The sequence below is a fragment of the Marmota marmota genome, unplaced genomic scaffold, assembly GCF_001458135.2.
Source record: "Marmota marmota marmota unplaced genomic scaffold, marMar, whole genome shotgun sequence".
In the NCBI taxonomy this organism is placed as follows: Eukaryota; Metazoa; Chordata; class Mammalia; order Rodentia; family Sciuridae; genus Marmota; species Marmota marmota.
In genome coordinates, this window is record NW_026000242.1 from 1,263,538 (window position 1) to 1,282,924 (window position 19,387).

At 42.0% G+C, this 19,387-nt stretch overlaps 1 long non-coding RNA gene across 3 annotated transcripts in view; it reads left to right on the forward strand.

Moving 5' to 3' along the window:
* LOC125613970 overlaps positions 1-19,378 on the forward strand; it is a 28,644-nt gene extending 9,266 nt beyond the window's left edge. The window contains exons 2-5 of one of the 3 annotated variants that reach the window (XR_007344614.1): positions 5,050-5,132; positions 11,464-11,648; positions 17,082-17,600; positions 18,032-19,378. This is a non-coding gene — a long non-coding RNA (uncharacterized LOC125613970). Of the gene's footprint in view, positions 1-5,049; positions 5,133-11,463; positions 11,649-17,081 lie in introns of all 3 variants that reach the window. The other 2 variants (XR_007344612.1, XR_007344613.1) reach the window with 2 other exon arrangements.
* The last annotated feature ends 9 nt before the right edge of the window (positions 19,379-19,387 follow it).

The window sequence follows — 19,387 nt, forward strand, 5'->3', positions numbered from 1 at the left end:
GCGGACACAACATCTTTGTTTGTATGTGGTGCTGAGGATCGAACCCGGGCCACACGCATGCCAGGCGAGCGTGCTACCGCTTGAGCCACATCCCCAGCCCAAATTCTAAATATTTTTTAAAAGAGACACTATCCTGAATATCTAGCAGAACACCCTTGCCAGAAATAACAAAGAAATATCTTTGATTGGGGCTGGGAATGTGGCTCAAGCGGTAGCGCGCTCGCCTGGCATGCGTGCGGCCCGGGTTCGATCCTCAGCACCACATACAAACAAAGATGTTGTGTCCGCCGAAAACTAAAAAATAAGTATTAAAATTCTCTCTCAAGAAAAAAATATATATCTTTGAGGGCATGCCCAGGCCACATTAATGTAGGTAGCCCTAATCACCAATTTTTGCCCAAGTGTCTCAAATACTTCTTACCTGTTAAGAAGTCGACCTATAGATCTGAGGCAAGTCAGCAGGGCTCAAAATCCTGGTGCTTCAAGGATCCTGCTATTGAGGATTAAAGACACAAGACTCCAACCTCTGGCCTTTTGCAAATAGGTCAGCCTGAGGCTCTGCTACGGTAGTTTTTATAAAATGGGGCTTGCCACCCTTTTCTGAAATAGTAGCTCGATAAACACTAGAAGACCTTTAAAAGTGGCTTCTCTATGTTTCAGTTTGGCTTCCACAGGTAGTTAACTTCTTTCCATGATGCAGTCAGACAAAAGCTTAAATCTTGCTCATCAGAGCAAAGTCTCCTTCCTGAAGTCTGGCTCACGTGATCTCATTCCATGCGAGTTTGCCACCCATGCAGGCCCTTGGACCTTGAACTCAGAGACCTTAGGTTCCATCCCATCATAAATTTTCCCAGCTTGACTCAAAGAACAAACCAATCATCACTTTTCACTCCTGAATGTCCTTCAGGCAGAGGGCACCTAGAATACTAAAAGTCAAGGCCACTGCCCCACCTCCTTCCTCTCTCATGTACACACTCTCTCACACACAGGTGCACACACAAACACAGAATTCCCTCACTGCCTTCAGGAACCAGGTACTGTTCATCTAAAAGTAAATGGTGAGTTCCCATCCACAGAGGTAGTGACACCCAGAATGACCCTGTCGGGGACAGTCTCACTATGTGGTTGAGACAGATGCCTTTGGTCACTTCTAGGTCTAAGGTTCTAAAACATGCCTGCTCTTGCTCTTCCAGTTGTCATTTTGTGACACCTTCTCTTTCTTATCTCCTTTGAGAATAGCTTCAAAATCCATTTAAATCTATCATTACAAGTAAAAAATAGTCTCAAATCAGTTTACCCATATCTCTTTCAACACATTATTTCCCATCTCATATAATAATAATTATTATTACTATCTCATATGATTTATTATTATTATTATTATTATTATTTTATTATTATTATTTTGTGGTGTTGGGGGTGGAAACCAGGGCTTCATCCATCCTAAGCAAGCACTCCACCACTGAGCAACATCCCAGCCCTGTACCATAATGACTAGTGTGAATTTTCTACTTCCTCCAGACCGTAACTGCCATCCAGGCAAGATTTATGTTCCATTCATCATTTGTCATTCTGTTATTGAGCTCACTGATCCATCCTGAGCATTTACATTTATGTTCAGTGAATGTCTGTGAATGAAGAAATGATAGCGGGGGCAACGAGGCCAGGGAGCCAAGTTGGGAGGATGATTGATAAGGCATTCCGTGCAATTAGTTTCCCGGCCTCAAAATCTCTAGAGATTGTTCTTCTACCACAAGGCCCTTCTGGAGACACAAAAATTAAAGAATATTGTTCATCTTGGCTCTGCGGTTTCCCTAGGAGGGCAGCTCTGACTGTGAGCTCTGACTGAGCCTCCATCATAGGAGATTTCAGGAAGGAACCTGGGGCCACAATGCTCTTTGCCCAGAACATTCATTCATTCCTGATTAACTAAAAGCCCAGGTTTCTAAGTTAAGGGTGTTTGGACTATGGATCTTCAGGGAGCACTTAAAGGAAGGAATTAGAATGCATTTGGAAATAGCTGTTTGTCTCATAACTCATAAGAACACCACTCTGAATTGGAGTTCAATCAATCCTCTTTCTCCTGATGGCAAGGGTCTCAGCTTACCATCACTGAGACATGAAATTTCATCCAGCTCTCTTGCAAAAGTCTCTAGATATACAACTCTTCCAACTTCCCTTTGGGAACCCCAAGAGACCTACATTCTGATGCTGGCCAGCTCTTCAGATAATAACCACCCTCTTCCATAGTTCCTTGTCCAAAGGGAACTGACCAGAAGGCCAATATTAAGCCATTATTTAATCCCTCCTAAATGTCTGGTCATTCCATTTGAGTTTCCAAGTAGAAAGTGTCTTTAAAGGCATCTTGTAGAGTTCAGGGCCACTTTTTTGCCCTGTTTACTGTGGCACAAAGGTGAGGCTTACTTATTAATTATGAAATAGCTGAGTCCCCAAACATATTACCATGCACTTTAAAAAGAAAGAAACACCTTATGTGAGAATAGTTTTGTATTTCAGAAGGTGTCACATATTTTTAAAGCTAGACTACTTCTACTTCAGCCTTCCTGTTACTATTCTGCTGACAGTGCCCTCTCTTGCCCTACCTCGGTACTACAGCGCATTGTCCAAACAAAGGGTTTTGTATTTCATTGGCACTAATAGGTAAGTGTTTGGCCCAGATTCCAGGAAAAATCCACTTATTTTCTGAGAAGAAACGTCACAAAGAAGAACATGTGTACACAGATTCTCCACCGAGGGTGGGAAGATAATTTTGTTTAAATTAGACTAATACCCAAATATAATCATAGTAAGAGTAGATAATATTTACTACACATTGTCTTTATTCATTCTTAAACCAAACCAGTGTATTAGTGGTCACTCCCATTTTCAAAAGGGGGAAAAAAAAAAGAGGCTTGGGAAGGTCATCTAAAGACACACAGCCAATTGGCACCTGGGCCAGGGTTCAATCTAGATAATCTGGCTCTAGAGCTTAGGCTGCCACGTGCTCAACTTGGCCTCCTCCAACATGAAGGAGTGTCTCTTTCTTTAATGTCAACATCTCAGTTCTAACCTGTGCCTGACATGCTAACTTCATTGCTCCCTTACAGCGACAGTGGTTCTGCCATTTCGTTATCATCTTCATCACAGTCGAAGGAAATTAAAAGATGGCATTTTGATTTTCTATTCAAGTGGTAATCTTCCTGTGAACCTATACTGCACAATGATTGCAAATGCCTGTACAAAATACCATCTTCAGTCTTAATATCCATCATATGACCTGTTTGAAATAAATGTAAATATGGTATGTATAGACATATATGCCAGACTTCTGAATTCTCAAGGCTGGCAGGCACAATTGCATCTTCTTGACATTTATAGGTTGCTTTCCAATTATAGTAAGCTTATAATATTCATTTATTTCCTCACTTACAGGGGGCTCGGTGACTGACAGTGAAATGCAAGAGTTCTAGAATTAGAATATCTGGTTCAAATCCTGGATCCCCCACTTATTAGAAAGTTAATTAGTCTTTTAGTGCTTCAGTTAACCCATATGAAAAATCAGATTCATAATAAAAGTGACTGTCTCAAGGACTTGTGAGAGATTAACCAGTCTCTCCCACATAATTAATGCTAAGAAAAATCCATGGTGGCCTCATTTTTATGTATGCAGATGTGAGTACATGTATCATACATTTATCACTAGGGCAACAAGGTACGCAGCATCCACACACCATAGAGCAATATAAAAAAATCCACGTTTTCCACACAATGCCACACACACACTGCATATATGAAATCATTTCCCACTCACACACCCACAAGAAAAAGGTGGATAAAGACTGAGGTCAAGTTAATAGCTTAGAATACAGGTTTATTTATTTTAAGGCCCATGGACAAAGGGGAAAGTGGCAAATGGTAACAACTGGTACAATTATGATCATTATTGTTATCATTATTATTATCACTGCATGAATAGGGCTTGTCAGCATCTCAGATTTCTGCATCTCGGATTTTGCCTTTTGTAAAGGAACTAGAGAATGCTTCATTGCTCCCTTACAATGGGAGTGGTTTTGCCATTCAATTATCATCACCATCACACTCAATAGAAGTTAAAAGATGGCATTCTGGTCTCCTATTCAAGCGGATGATCTTTCTATGACTTTCATTACAGGAGAAGCAACTGGTAAAGCTAATGCAATGTACTGTAACTAATGCTTTGGAAATGCCCAAAGCACAACAAACCTAATCCACTTTGAAGACTAACTGTATTCAGCATGCTCGGTTTTATATGAAGCTATATATTATAGTAAAATCAGCTCTAGGGGAAAATCCTCTTTGAACCAGAGCTAAGCCATTTTTATTTATTTCTAAGACATATAAAAACCTGATGCAATATAAAAAACAAAAAAAAATCTCAATATTAAGATCCAATTTAACCCTTGGCTGAGCTACAATAATAGCATATATGTGGGTTTTGCACATAAGCTAAATTCGTGCACATGAAATCAAGAATTTCTATGATGCGATTGGTTCAAAGCTGCTATATATATATATATATATATATATATATATATATTTTTTTTTTTTTTTTTTTTTNTTTTTTTTTTTTTTTTTGCAGTACTGGTACAGGGGTGCTCTACAACTAAGCTACATCCCCAGAACTTTTTATTTGTTTATTTACATTTAAATTTTGAGACAAGATCTTACTAAATTGCCCAGGCTGGCCTCAAACTTGCAATCCTCCTGCGTCAGCCTCCCAAGTCACTGGGATTAATGTGTGCACCATCACACCTGGCTATAAATATTTTTTTTAATCATACACACATGCAATTCCATTTATTTTCTAGTTCAAAAGGTTTTACATGTTGCATATTCCTAACCTGTTTGCTGACATATTGGAGTTCCGGTTCAAATGGAGAAACATGTTCTTTCCCATCATGACATATACATTAGTAAATTCTTCCTTACAGGTGGAACTCAGCCTCGGGATCTGCTGAGTGTTTCTTAAACTTCCCTAGCATCTGAGTCAAATCTCTCTGCATGCTGCAGGGCACCATTGCTTCTTGATCTCTCGTAGTTGCAGTCCAGTGATTTCAGAGAGACTACCTTAGACTGCCCTCCACTTGGCCATGGTAAGTTTCTCCTGGGTCTGTCATAGGTGATTCACAGCCTTCCTTCACCTTCATCCTGCAAATCATAAGCATGCTCTATGCACCAAATTTCAACTTGTTCTTCTTACTGGCATGCATATGCCTGATAATGAGTTGAACTGGGAAAGGGAGTTTTGTTTTTGTTTGTTTGTTTGTTTGTTTAGTGCTGGGGCTTGAATCCAGGATTGAATGCATGCTAAGCAAGCACTCTATCACTGAGCTACATCCCTTGAAACCAGAGATGCTTAACCACTGAGCCACATCCCAAGCCCTATTTATTTATTTATTTATTTTATTTGTTCTAATTAGATATATATATGATAGTAGAATGCATTTTGATACATTGTATACAAATGGAGCACAACTTCTAATTCCTTTGGCTGTATATGGTGCAGAGTCCACTGGTAGTCATACATATATAGAGAGTAATATGTCCATCTCATTTTACCTTCCTTCCTACCCCAGCACCCTCTCCCCACCCTCTCACTCCCCTCTGCCCAATCCAAAGTTCCTTCATTCTTCCCCACACGCCACCTCCCCCCATTAGGGATCAGCATTTGCTTATCAGAGAAAACATTCACTCTTTGGTTTTTCTGGTTTGGCTTATTTCACTTAGCTTGATATTCTCCAGCTCTGTCCATTTACCTGAAAATGCCATAATTTAATTCTTCTTTATGTCTGAGTAATAGTCCATTGTGTTCACAGTTTCTTTATCCATTCATCTGTTGAAGGGCATCTAGGTTGGTTCCACAGTTTGGCTATTGTGAATTGTGCTGCTATGAATGTTGATATGGCTGTGTCACTGTAATATGTTGATTTTAAGTCCTTTGTGTATACACCAAGGATTGAGGTAGCTGGGTCAAATGGTGGTTCCATTCTAAGTTTTTTGATTCTAAGGAATCACTAAGACTTTATTATTATTATTATTATTATTATTATTATTATTATTATATTTTGAGACAGGGCCTCACTAAGTTACTTAGGGTCTGGCGCTAAGTTGCTGAAGCTGCCTTTCAACTTGGAATCTTTCCACCTCAGCCTCCCAAGTCACTGGGATTACAGGTGTATGCCACCAAGCCCAGCTAAAATACTTTTAATACAAAAAAAAAAAAAAAAAATGGAAAGAAGAAATCAATGATTTAGAAAAGAGTGTCTTAAAACCTAATAACATTTACTTACCCAAAAGATTTCCTGGTGGAAGACTCCGTGGTCTGAGTGCATCCCACCCAGGTTTAAGATCTTAACTTGACTAAGATCTAACTGGCCCTGCAGGATCCTGATAATAACATAGATTCATCCCAAGACCAAGCAGATCTCAGCACTTCAATTGACTAGATATTTCAAAGCCATCCTTGAAACTTCAGCAGGCCCTGAACTTATAATAAATGGGACCCTAAGGAGGGGTAAACTTGCTTCCCTAAAACCAAAGCAGGCAGTTCTGAATGAATTTTGGTAATGAACTACCTTTTGAAAAGCATGCATATTGGGTGAGAAAATCTTTGAAAAAATGGTAAACCCCATGAATCTCAGAATGAAGGAGAATTCCAGTCTTGCTCTGACACTCACTTATTGAGTAACTTAAAGGGTTTTTCCTATTGTTGTAATCTTAGTTTGCATGTCCTTTCATTCATCTTTACAAATTTATAGTGCAGTTATCATAAGCCAGACACTGTTTCTGTTCTGAGTAAAACACATCAAAATTTATCCCTGGGGGTGTACACTTATAATCCAGCTACTCAGAAGGCTGAGGCAGGAAGATCACAAGTTTGAGGCCAACCTCAGCAACTTAGAGAAACTGTCACAAAGAGGAAGGATGGGTGCACTGCTTTTAGGGGATCTGGACTGCAGCTGCCATTGCGAGGACTAGCAAGGTTGGCTCCTGGATCTAGTGTAGGCATTGAACTGTGACTTGTGGCCTGAGCTCTCAAAGTTCAGATGGAACCTTGGAAGGACATCTGGACACAGCTGATTTGCTCAAGTTAGCTGTTTCTGCTGTGTCTCACTGGGAGCCTGGGGCAAAGAAGTCTCCCCTTTTCCCAGAGCCTTGTCTCCTTTCCCGTTACTCCTCTACTTCTTTTTCTTCTCTTCTTCTCACTAAGATTCCCCTGCACATTTTCCCCTATCTCTTCTTTTGCTTGTATAAGCTCATTTTCCCTTGTTCCTAAACCTTCTGCCTCCTAGGGTTCTCACCTTCATAACCTTCCAGCTTCTATCCTGTCCCCTCCCTGAGCTGATAGAATGAGAAGTATCTGGCTGGGGTCAAAGAGAGAAAGGCTACAGGGCTAAATGGAGAACCTATTTTTAAATCTGATCTTGTGGCTGAGTAATTCCAACTCCACCACACTTTGAGCTCAGTCATGGCTCTATTATTGGCCACAAAAGGAATAGGCACAAGAACACTCACTGTACCTTTGGGGGAAGAACGTGGTAAAGGTTCTAGTCTCTCACTTTTGGCTGTTTGCTGTATTGTCAAGGTGGTTATTGCTGTTTTCCTTCCTATCCCTCCATACTTTCAGGCACCTAAGTCACCTTGAAAGTCAAAACAAGGCTTACCTTCACTTTGCACAGGTATATGGCAGGAAGCCTTGCTAGCTGCAGGCAAAAGTCCCAGAGTTGCAAGCTGGCTGGTCTCCTAAGTTGGCCAGAAGGTAATTAGCCTGTGTTATGGAAACTCAGCACTAACTAATGGAGTTAGACAATGCATGCTTTTAAAAAAAAAATAGAGACAAATAAACAATTGACAATAGTGATCTTATTCTCAGAAAGTCCTGTCTGGGTGTCAGAGCAGGGAGGGCAGGCAAAACAGATAAAAGCAGAAGTGTCCCAGCTGAGGAATGCAAGTGCTGGGGCATTTCAGGATCAGAGACAAAGGAGGCACAGCTATTAAAGTGAAACCCTTTGGAATTGAAACACTGCTACATATACTAACAATGTAATTCTTATATCGCTCCAGTAAGGGAAGTAGGATAGGTGTAATGTTACTTTATAGATAGGAAACAAGATCAGAAAAGTCATATAACTTGCGCAAACCTCATAGTAAGAGGGAAAGGCAGGGTTTCCAGCCAGGTGTGCCCTTCGTAAATTACCATAATTATCCAAAAGCTTGCCTAGCAGTAATGTGGTAAGACAATGACAGTGTTGGGAACTCAGATCTTCTTTATTCTAGTTTAAATGTCTTTATTTTTACCTTAAAATGCCTAGGTAACCAAACTGGGTAATCAAATTTCTTTTCCTCAGGCTCTTGTAATGATTCCTCTAATCAGTGCTGCCTCTGAACAAATACCAATAAAATTACATAGAGGGAAGCTTTACAGACCAGCTCAGGGCGTGTCCTATTACATCCTGTCTTTTGAAACAATAAACATGGCACCTTATCTGGAGAGTAGAAGAAGTGTTCTACTTTCAGCAGGGGTGGCTTTTGTCTTCAAAAGGAAAGCTCAATAATCTAATCTTTAACAGATTGAGCCCGCATTAGTATTAGGAGGCAGGGCTGTCCTGTGGGAACCAAGTTCAGTGCAACTTAGAGATCATCTGGATTGTCCTTCCGGGGCTCTTGAACCTGCTAGAGAATTCCACTTACTTCTGGGTGGAATTAGTGTCTTACCATGTCTTGTCATTACCATTAGTGTCTTAGCTCATAGTAAGACAGACACTTTCTATCTGAGCTATAGACAATGCTCCCTGGCTCGAAGGTTGCCAGAAAGGGGGGTCCCCAAATTTGTCCTGATTTCCTTATGCTATTTTTTTTTCTTTTTTCTTTTGCAGTACTGGGGATTAAACCCAAGGGCACTCTACCCCTAAGCTACATTCTCAACCCTTTTTATTTTTTATTTTGAGATAGGTTGTTAAATTTCCAAGGCTGGCCTCAAACTTGGGATCCTCCTGCCTCAGTCTCCCAAGTTGTTGGGATTACAGGCATGTACCGCTGCTCCCTGCTCATTCTGACATTTTCTTAGAAAGCACAAAGCTCTCCATTTACACACTCAACTCATCCAAGCTATTGTGAAAATTCAAAAAATATTCTGATCTCTTGGATGGACAATCATTCACTTTGGAGATCCAATACTTTTTTGATTTATTTTGGTTTTGGTTTTTAAAATAGTAAAAAAAAAAAAAAACCCTAATATTTACAGTTAGCCAGCTGGACTCAGTTGAGATTACCCCAATTTTGTTGGCAATATCCAAGGCATCAAAATAAAGAGCCAGTGAAAATCTGCTTTCCTCTCCCCATAGGGTCTGACCAGAGTGTTGACCTTGGCCACATCAATGCCATAGAGTTTCTTCATAGCCCATTTGGTCTGCTGCTTGTTGACCTTGACATACACCATGAGCACAAGTGTGATGTCAATTTCCTCCTTCAAGGCTGACTCAGAGGTCAAGGAGAATTGATGATGGCACAGTGGTTAAGCTTCTTTCCCCTGGGTGCTGTTCTGAGGGTATTTGGGCTGTCTCTAGTCACAATGTCTTAGGCCACCAGAAGGTGGATGTCCTATGGGTCTTCTGTGTGGCTGTGGATATTTTTAGCACTGCCTTCTTGGCCTTCAAAGCCTTGTCTCTCACTTTGGTGTTGGGAGCAGCAGGTGTTTCCTTCTTCACTTTTGGTACCATCTTTGTGAAGGGCCCAATACTGTTTTATTCATTTATTTATTTATTTTGGTACCCGGGATTGAATCCAAGGGTACTTAAACCACTGAACCATATCTCCAGCCCCTTTTAAAATATTTTAATTAGAGACAGGGTCTCACTGAGTTGCTTAGGTCCTCACTAAATTGCTGACATTGGCTGTGAACTTGTGATCCTCCTGCCTCAGCTTCCCGAGGCACTGGGATTACAAGCATGTGCCACTGTGCCTGGCTTTCCAATACTGGTGTTAACATAAGTGAGGCTTTGTTTCTATACGAAATAAAAGTTAGCAGGGGGGAGCTGTCAGCCACGCAAACAAACAAGTATTTGTAAAGACACAGCAAAAGGGCCAGCAAAATCCTGGTTAATTTTCTGTGCCAGTATAATGTGCCAAATTACTGTTTCCTCCTATTTCACTTAGTTTTTTTATTGGGTAATAGTCTTAGCAGCAGAGAGGCCCAAGAGTAACTTGGGCCCAGAAAGGCTGAACCATTTCTCCAAGTTTACTCAACAAAATAGCAACTCCTGGTTTAGGAATGACCATGAGACTAGAGTCAGCCTCACATGGATGTTCCAAGTTTAGCTACAGTACCAAAGACATCAAAAGGCCACTTTCCTGAATTCTATTCATTGAGAGCAACATTCTCTCATTTGAAATTGTCAAGATCATGATCCTAGCTCCTAGAGCTTTTACCTCACTGTAAAAAAAAAAAAAAAAAAAAAAAAATCTTATCGCCTGGGATTCAACACCACGTGGAGACATGTTAGAGGGCAACAAACCATTGCCTGTTAGCTGTGGAAAAACCTAGACTGAGCACCCCCAGAGCAGAGGGCTCATTGAAAGTCATGTTCACAAAGCCTAGGTCAGAGCTTGGAACACAAATGGCCCTTGATACTTACTGAGTCAATGAATGCACCTGAACATTTGATTTTTGCAAGATGAGAAAGATGGCTCCTGTTGCTTATTTCTCTGTGCTCTGATTGGGCCCAACATGCTTTGAAAGGGTCATTAAACCAACTGTGTTGGCAAATGCCAAGCTAGTAGCTCCAGCAGAAAGGGCCCAACTCCCGGTGGTATGGAAAACAGGTTCTTACTGCCCTCTGGTGGCCAGGAAGATTTCGGCCGCCAAAGTCCCATAGTGGCCCTAAGGCCTTCAACTCAAATGCCTCCTGCCAAGAGCATCTGCTGGCTTCATGGACACACCCCTTCCACCACCGGAGAGTTCTTGGTCTGTGGGCTGGAAAGAGGCTATCCAACATCCTTGGAGGAAGTAGCTCATTCCTTTCCTCAGAGCAGATGAGAAAGTCCAGAAGTTAAAAGCAAACCCTTTAAAGTGAATCAACATCCAGAGAATGGTTCTGTGCTCTTAAGAGGTTCTCAAATTAAAAATAAATAAATAAATAAATAAATAAATAAATAAATAAATAAATAAATTAAATTTAAAAAATCAAATAAAATAATTTCCAGTCCAGAATGTTTAGATTTTGAATTATTGGGGATTTTCAGGTCAGGTCACCCTTCTGAGCACAAAAAACCCTCAGAAGCCCTTTCCAAACTTGTATTGCTACTGTTCCATGAAATGTAACCCCATGGAAGGGAAAGAGCAACTGAAAATCCAAACCAATTACAGAAAAATGATGACTCTCCTCATAAACCTACAGGAGGCTTCTCAGTTTTGTTTTGTTTTAGATGTGTTCCAGATGAACAAAAGCAACAACGAAAAACCTAAACTGCTGCAGGGTCCCCCAAGCCGACACCACTGTGCAGATGTTGGTGTGCACCCCACAGCTGGTTCCCCAGCACCTGGAACAGTGCCAGTCACATCAATATGTATTTGGTGAAGGAATGAATGGGCTGAGCCTGAAGAGAAAGAGGTACTTTCTGATAGAAAGCATTGCATATTGGTACCAAATGCATTGTGGCATATCAGTCAGTCTTAGCTTGCAGAGGATATCATCTCTCCCATTAAAAACCCTTTTAACCCTGGGCATGTGGTAGCTTACACCTGTAATCTCAGCCACTTGGATTACTGAGGCAGGAATATTTCAAGTTCAAATTCTGCCTAGGCAACTTAGTGAGACTATGTTTCAAAATAGAAAATAGAAAGGATAGGGATCTAGCTCAGTGGTAGAGCACCCTAGATTCAATCCACAGTATGAAAAAAACAAAAACAGTGATGCTTTCATAGAATTCTCATTGATTTTTTTGTTAATTTGTTTATTTTTTGAGAGACTGGGGATCAAACCCAGGGCCTCACACACGGTAGGCCAGTTTTCCACCACTGAACTACACCCCCCCCCCCCCCCCCCCCCCCCCCCCCCCCCCCCCCCCCCCCCCCCCCCCCCCCCCCCCCCCCCCCCCCCCCCCCCCCCCCCCCCCCCCCCCCCCCCCCCCCCCCCCCCCCCCCCCCCCCCCCCCCCCCCCCCCCCCCCCCCCCCCCCCCCCCCCCCCCCCCCCCCCCCCCCCCCCCCCCCCCCCCCCCCCCCCCCCCCCCCCCCCCCCCCCCCCCCCCCCCCCCCCCCCCCCCCCCCCCCCCCCCCCCCCCCCCCCCCCCCCCCCCCCCCCCCCCCCCCCCCCCCCCCCCCCCCCCCCCCCCCCCCCCCCCCCCCNTACACCCCCCCCCCGCCTTTATCTTTTAAAAAGATCATAGAATTTTAGGACTAGAAGAAACCTCATAAATCATCATTGCTCTCTTTATTTGGTTCCATCTGTTTACTTCACAGATGAGGAAAATGAAGCTCAGAGAGGTTAACCAACACACTGAAATTCACACAGCTATTTAATGGAAGAACCTCATGTGGATCCAAGTCCTCACTCCGGGCACTTTCTAATGATGTTCAAAGTTTTTGATGGTGGCCCACAGTGAAAAGCATGTGACCCAACATACACATGTGCACACATGCACAACTAAAAAGAATCCCATGAAACCACACTCACTTTCCCCATGTAGCATCACTCTGGCCTGCTGTGTATTGTATTCTATTTTGAGTTTTTATAATATTCTGATCACCTTTTACTCAATTAGCTTCACAACTTAAGAACTTTTAATATCCCTCCACCACAGCATCTTGCCTATATACTGCACTTGTAAAAAGGCTGACATCTTCCAAAATCTTCTACTAACAGAACTAGTGTGATCAATTTCTTGAGACCTCTTGGCTCAAAGATTTTTTATTTTTTGACTTGATACAAATACTATCTCTCACCAAGAAGTTTCATCTCACTCCCAGGAGTCTGGTCCAGGCAACCCCCCTTTCCAGCCAGAATAATCACAATAGTGCATTTCTTTTTTTTGCATGGGGGGAGGTACTGGGGATTGAACTCAGGGACACTCAACCACTGAGCCACATCCCAGCCCTATTTTGAATTTTATTTAGAGACAGGGTCTCGCTGAGTTGCTTAGCGCCTTGCTGTTGCTGAGGCTGACTTTGAACTCGTGATCCTCCTGCCTCAGCCTCCCTCCAGAGCTGCTGGGATCACAGGCATGTGCCACCATGCTTGGCTACACAAGAGTGTATTTTAAATGCAGACCAGAGTCATCAGAGGCGACCTTGTTCCCATTCTTGATTGGCCCTCTAACCCCCAAACTGGAAGGGCTTTGCATCTCTACGTGAAATAGTATGCTCTTATCTCCCACTAGCCTCTCCGCAGCTGTCACTCTCCACCTGCCCTGGGATCCTGGGAAGTGGGTGGAAGGTGGCCGATAGAAGTAAAGTGGAGAAAGGTCAGAGGATGATAAGTAGGTGGGTCTGAGAAGGTCATTAACTACGTGAGTGAGTGCAAACAGATGGATGTCTGGGTGGTCTTAAGGTGCCAGCAGTCTCTGTCTCTCTCTGAGTCACAATATCTTCTCCTTTCTTCTCTCAATCCCATTATTAGATCATTTCCTCCACCGTCTCTTCCTCTGACCTCTTCTACTGAATTCCACCACCTCCTCTCCCCCTCCCCTTTCTTAATATGGTAGAAAGATGAGTTCTTAGCCCTTCCCCTTCTAACTGACTGTTTGGAACTTTCTATTCCAACTTCTCATTTTCCTGCTGAGAATCACAGATTTTGGCAAGAAAGGCCTTTGTGGTAGCCAGAGCTGGAAACCACCCCACAGCAACCTGGGCACATTCCCACGGCTCCCTGACACCAGGCAGAATTTCCAGAGTTGGTGACAAGTCCCCTCTTCTCAGGAGCAGTATAAAATCTGCAGGCTGCCCCCATCCCTTACCAATGGGGCTTGATCTGGCTGCCAGGCAGGGTAGATAAAGTAGTGACAACCATCAGCCAGGACAGAAGGTGAGCAACCATTTTGAATATTTCTTGCCCATTTTAGATTTCTCAGGTACTCTTTCTAAGACTAGGGTTTCAGATCTCAGGTTCTGCTCCTCAAAGATTAAGATAAATCTGGGGGACTAGGGGCTGGGGATGTGGCTCAAGCGGTAGCGCGCTTGCCTGGCATGCGTGCGGCCCGGGTTCGATCCTCAGCACCACATACAAACAAAGATGTTGTGTCTGCCGATAAGTAAAAAATAAATATTAAAATTCTCTCTCTCTCTCTCTCTCTCTCTCTCTCTCTCTCTCTCTCTCCCCCTCTCTCACTCTCTCTTTAAAAAAAAAAATCTGGGGGACTAGAGGGAGCCACTCTAACTCTGCCACTGATGTACTGATTGATCTTCAGTCAGTTTCTTGACCTCTCTGGTTCTCATTGCTGTGTGATCTTGGGTAAGTTATTTCACCTCTAATGACTCGGTGATCTCACTTTTAAAACATGAGATTAGACTTTAAAAATAACAATTAACTGGTGATCTTCAATGGTCCTTTAAATTGTTCAGGGAATTAATTTATTGTCTTGAAAACTGTCAAGCAAAGGAACTACATCAAGCATTAATCTTCATTTTCCTGTTTTGACTGCATCCCTGGCTAGTCAGATAGTTGTCAAGAGAAAACACCCCCTTTAAAGGTATTCTTACAAATAAAGAAGTGATGGACTATCACCACTCTGCAACACTCAGTGAATCGACAAATCCAGACATTGTGCACCAAGGACTACTCACAGCACAAAAGAAGAGACAAGCAGACATTATGTGCTTCCCTACGAAAGAACATAACACCACCCACAATCTTGCCAAAAAGATCGAACCTAGTCAGATCAAACTTCTAGATCTAGCAATCAATTCACAGGAAATAAAGAGGACAGAGAACACGTTGAACTGCACTCAGAGTGTGCAATCAGCAAAATCCAAACCGTGAGAAACTTTACAGGGAACACACCCTGGGTTCTGCAAAACATGAAGTTTAATAAAAATAAAAATAAGAAGGAAAGAGGAAGGTGCAATAGGAACTTTTTTTTTTTTTTGTACCAGGGATTGAACTCAAGGGCACTCAACCACTGAGCCACATCCCCAGCCCTACTTTGTATTTTATTTAGAGACAGGGTCTCACTGAGTAGCTTATTGCCTTGCTTTTGCTGAGGCTGCCTTTGAACTCAGGATCCTCCTGCCTTGGCCTCCCAAGCTGCTGGGATTACAGGCAAGGGCCACCACACCCAGCATGCAATAGGAACTTGTAGAACTTGTAGAATAAAAGAGGGTTATAAAATGTGTTGACCAACTTTCCTTCCCTCTGTCCTACCTTCTTTCCTCCTTCTCCTATTTTTGTGGTTGGGGATGGAGCTCAGGGTTTTATCCATGCGGGGCAAGGGCTCTGCCACTGAGCTACCTCCCCAGGGCTTTTTATTTTTTTCGTTTTGAGATAGGGTCACATTAAATTGCTAAGGCTGGTCTTGAACATGCAATCTTCCTATCTCAGTTCCCCAATCACCGGGATTACCAGTGTGCGCCACAACACCAGCGATGATCATTTTTAATGGGGAAGACTACATGAGAATTACAGTCAGATGATAAAGCTAAGAAGACACAAAGAAATCATTACTTTGAGTGATGAGAGCGATCATTTGGAGGATGGGAGGAGGATGTGAGGGGACCTGGGTACAGAAGGGCTTCCAAGACACTAGCTGACCTACATTTCTTATGCATAATTTTCTATAAATCTAGGTTTATTATACAATAAGACAGCATCTAAACGACAGAATAGGGAAAGCACCCTTAATTTCCCGAAAGATAAAACACTGGGATTCTGAAATTCTCAATCGGAGAAGCTCAGGGGTTCTAATCCTAAAATCAATCTTGGACAATAAGAAAGTAGGAGCAAAAGGGCCAGGATTGTTCTGTGAGAAGATCCAGGCAGACCCGACCTCAAGTCTGACTCTGCCACCTGTTTGCTGAGATGCTGAAAAATTCAGTTACCACTCTAACTCCATTTTCCTCACCTGCTAAGTGGAGGTAATCATACTCCTCCCTTGCTGTTATGTCAATCAAATGCCCTTCAGAGGGCTTAGCATAGACCCTGCGCAGAGTTAGCACTCAACACAGGAGCATTTATAATCATAATCACCTTTGTTATTACTATTTATCTGGATTTTAGGCCACTCCTAACCAGAGATAAACCAGAAAGCAAATTTCTCCTTAGAAAAGGCGTTGGAGAGCACAGCCCCTCTGGGACGCTAGCGGTGAGGCTGGCTGTGGAGGAAAGTTTACCAAACTTCAGGCTGGCTCTCTCCAGAGTGACACCCAGGGGACAGGGCGCCTCCTCACTTTATTCTTTCCCACATCACACTCAACCTGGCCTCCACCCTAAGCTAGTTGCATCAAAACCCATCAACTTAGTGGCCCACCTGTTCATGGTTCTTCTAGTCTCTGGTACCTCTGGGTACCACTTGTTATTTCCATCAGTCACTGGAGCCACTTTGTGAGAGGGAGGCCACCAGGATGAGCAGAAACCCATGGGAAGCAGCAGAGCCCACGGATTCATCAGTTCACTGCACTGATGATCTTCAGTCAGTTTCTTGACCTCTCTGTTCTCATTGACCTCTCTGGTTTCATCTGTAAAATGGGGATAAGAGAACCTACTTATATGGTCATTAAAAGGATTAAATGACTTAAAAATGTAAATTGCTTTTGACAATGCCTGTCACATTGTGTGGGGTGGGGTGGGGGGGATTGCACTCTGTTTTTCAGACTTCCTAAGTATTAGCTCCTTCCCTCACTAATTCAGTGATCTTGGATAAGTTGTTTATTTCTCTATATCTCTGCCTTTTTACCTATAAAATAAGGTTTACAATAGTAGTCAGCTTTCTGCACAGCCAAGGAAACGATCAAAAGGAAAAGGAAACCTATGGAATGGGAGGAAATATACAACCATAAGCCATAGACTAATTGTTCATGCCCCCCATAATTCATACCTGACATCTTCACCCCTAGGGCGATGCTATTGGAAGGAGGCCTTTGGGAGGTGATTGGATCCCAAGATGGAGCCCTCATGAATGGGATTAGTGTCCCCCAAAAAAGGACTCCAGAGAGCTCCTCCCCATGTCCATCCTGTGAGGACACAGTGAGAAGAAGGCCTCTATGAAGAGGGAGGTCAGCAGATGTCAGATCTGCTGTCACCCAATCTTGAACTTCCCAGCCTTCAACTCTGTGAGAAAGAAATTTTGGTTTTCTACAACCCAACTAGTCTATGGCATTCTGTAGCATCACAGATTAATTAAGACCCCATGTGTCTGATATAGGGGTAATATCCAAAATATGTAAGGAACTCCTACAACTCAATAGCACAAAAGTAAATAACCCAATTTTAAAATGGCATTTCTCTTCTAAGGAAGAGAAACCTGTGACCACCAGGTATATGAAAATGTGCTCAACATCAGGAATCACTGGGGAAATGCAAATCAAAACCAAACCTGCTGGGATGCTATTAGGAAAAAACAACAAAAGCAAAAGGTAATTATTAAAGAGGATGTGGAACAAGGGGAACTTCTGCATACCTTTAGTAGGAATGTAAATTAGTGCAGTTAGAAGACACTTGTTTGGATAAGTATTCTCCAAAGGCCTAAGGGTGAAAGCTTAGTCCACAAACCTGTGGTGTTATTGGGAGGTGGTGGAATCTTTAAGAGGTACGGTCTAGAGGGAGGAAGTTAGGATATTGGGGTGTATCCTTGTAGGGGTATTGGAACCTCATTTCTCTTAATCTCTCTCATTCCTTCCTGGCTGCCATAAGGTAGCAGTTTCCTCCACCATGTACCCATGAACTCCAACCATGAGGTACTATCTTGCCATAGGCCCTAAAGCAGTAGTTCAATTGAACACAAACTGAAACCTCCAAAACTGTGAGCTAAGGTAATATTTTCTTCTGTATAATTTTATTACCTCAGGTATTTTGTTATAATAAGAAAGCTGATTAACACAGGAGGACATTTTACAAATGAAAAAAATTACCATGTGATCCAACAATCCCAATTCTGCATATTTATCCAAAAGAATTGAAATGAGAATTTTGAAGAAATATCTGCTGTATCATGTTCACTGCAGCATTATTCTGAATCATGAAGTCATGGAAGCAACCTATGTGTCCATCAATGGATGAATAGATAAAAAATATATATAGCATATATACATTCAACAGACAAATTGTGATATACCCATTCACCTGTAAATGGACTTTAGGACTTTTTCAAATTCTGGGCTGTCACCAATCATACCTCAATAAAGTGACTTTAACAAAAGATATTCAAATAAAAATAAGGGAAATGTATGAACGGCTAATAAATACATGCCTTCACACCCAACTTCTGGGATTCTTATGAACTGCTAGTGGGGATATAAACTGATGAAGAACTTTGGAAAATTGGCAGTTTTAAAGAAACGAAGTTCATGCAAACATTGTACCTGAATATTCATAGCAGCTCAACTTGTAATAGTCCAGAATTTGAAAAAAAATCCAAAGTCCTTCCACAAATGCAGAAATATATTATGGCTCATTCAAAAACTGGAATATTTCTCAAAAATAAAAAGAAATGAACAACTATTATTTGCAGAAACCTCAGTGGGTCTCTATAACTATGACATATGCTGAGCTAAATGTGAAACTATACTTTATGTACATATATATAAAATTTTAGAACAGGTAAAATTAATCTAAAATTATGACTAACATAGATCGGGGAGTCAGATGTTTTATATTTTAGACTTTTTTTTGATTGAATGAAGAAGGGCACAAGAAATTTTATAGGGTAACAGAAACATTCTGTATTTTGATTTTGATGAGGTTTATAAAATATATACATTTGTCAAAATTCATCAAATGGCATTTCCTGTAAATTATGCCTCAATAAATTTGATTTAAAGAAAAAAAATAGTACCCAGCTTACTGGATTGGTGTGAATAAAAAATAGGAGAATTCAAGTAAAAATCTTGCCTCACACAAAATATCCAACAAGGATTAGCTATCATTATGTCCATAATTCCAGATTATGAGCAAAATTTTTGTTTTTTCTCTCTGCCTAATGGAGAGGCTGAAATTGTAGCCTTGAAGAGCAGGTTGGAGTCCCCAAGATATGGAAGCGGAGAGACTTTCATTCCAAGGGAATAGGACATTGCAAAGCAAGAACATGCTAAAGCCTGGTCATATTGGGCAAACACAACATAGTATCATTGGCTCAATCAGAAGGAATATCAATGCTGATAGTAAGACAAAAAAAAATTATAAAAGAGAAAGCTGTTGCCAGTAT